The following is a 1,757-nucleotide window of genomic DNA, read 5'->3' on the forward strand; positions in this document are numbered from 1 at the left end:
GCCTGTGGTCCCAGCTACTTGGGAGGCTGAGGCAGGAGACTTGCTTGAGCCCAGAAGTTGGAGGTTGCTGTGAGCTGTGAGGCCATGGCACTCTACCCAGGGGGACAGCTTGAGGCTCCATCTCAAAAAAAAAAGAAAGTTTTCCAGGACAGATGTGGTAGCTTATACCTGTAATCCTAGCATTTTGGGAGGGCAAGGCAGGAAGATCACTTCAGGTGAAGAGTTTGAGACTAGCCTAAGCATATGGTGTGACCTTGTCTCTACAAAAATATAGAAAAATTGGCCAGATGTGGTGATAACTACTACAGCTAGTCTTAGCTATTTGGGAGAATGAGGCAGGAGGATTGCTTGAGACCAGAATTGTGAGGTTGTAGTGAGCTACAATGTATGTCATTGCACTGGACCCTATCTTTAAAAAAAAAAAAAAAAAAAAAAAAATATATATATATATATACACACACACACACATATATATGTGTGTGTGTATGTATAGTTATCCAAAAAGACATTGTTAGTTTGTTAAGGCAGTTAATGTGGGGTTCACAGAGTACTTAGTAAATAGATGGGCTGCTTTACAAACCTTATCTCTGACCTTTATTTTTTTTTTGAGACAAGAGTCTCACTTTGTTGTCCTCGGTAGGGTGCTATGGTGTCATAGCTCACCGCAACCTCAAACTCTTGGGGACTCTGTCTCCAGAAAAAAAAAAAAAGGGAAGCCAGAAAAGGAACCGGAGGACCAGCGTGGATGAAGGAGGGGGCCACTGCCTCCTGGTCCTTACCAATTAGAGAATAAAGGTAAGAGTGGACACCTTAGTAACTAGTGGCCTAAGTGTACACTAGAGTGTAGATTTTAGAGGCAGGCCTTACTGTCTGGCTAGCGCTATAAGTGTCTCTTACATGTCTAGATGTAAGAGGCACTTATAGATGAGAATTAAGGTGATTTCTGTCTGCTGAACTCTTACTTGGGAAGAACAAAGTGTTTTCTAAGTAGGAAAGGGAAAGAAGGCTAGATAGTTTAGTGGAAGGCAAGTGAGAAGGCAGAGACATCCTAAACTCCAAAGGACTAGGGCTGGCATAGTAGCTTGTTTGTAATCCTAGCACTCTGGGAGGCTGAGGTGGATGAATCACAAATTGGATACCAGCCTGAGCAAAAGTGAGATGCCTGTCTCTACTAAAAGTAGAAAAACTGAGGCAAGAGGATCAGTTGAAGACTGGGTACAGGAAATCTATAGCTACTCACTGGGGCTCTCTGATAGGGCACGATGCTCCAACCAGTTCTATGGGCCTACCTTGTTTTCTGATGATCTCTGGAGAGCCTCCTGAGGAGATTAACATTTCAAACTGGATGGGGGCCAAGAGTAGACTTTCTGAACAGCATGAATCAAGGTGTGATGGAATAAGACCCTGTGTTTCCAATCAGAGCAGGCTTAGGGCACTTACAGAAAGAGGCCTGAGAGATGAGCCCTGGGTGTGATAAGGTGAGTAGGATGAATTCCTGAAGTTTGTCTTGCCAGTTACTCAAATGGCTTACCGTATGGGTGGAATTTACCCGGTGCCAGACTTAGCAAACCAGAGCACTTCATTTTAGAGCCTTCCTGGGCACCTGGTACCAAATCGTTCTTACAGGAGAAGGATACCTTCAGCTAGGACGATATTGGTGAAAAATCACCTGTGGAATTTAGAATTAAGTCTGGGCTCGGCGCCTATAGCTCAACCGGCTAAGGCGCCAGCCACGTACACCTAAGGTGGCGGGTTCG

This window comes from Otolemur garnettii, unplaced genomic scaffold (assembly GCF_000181295.1).
Source record: "Otolemur garnettii isolate 467f Iridium unplaced genomic scaffold, OtoGar3 scaffold00013, whole genome shotgun sequence".
NCBI lineage: Eukaryota > Metazoa > Chordata > Mammalia > Primates > Galagidae > Otolemur > Otolemur garnettii.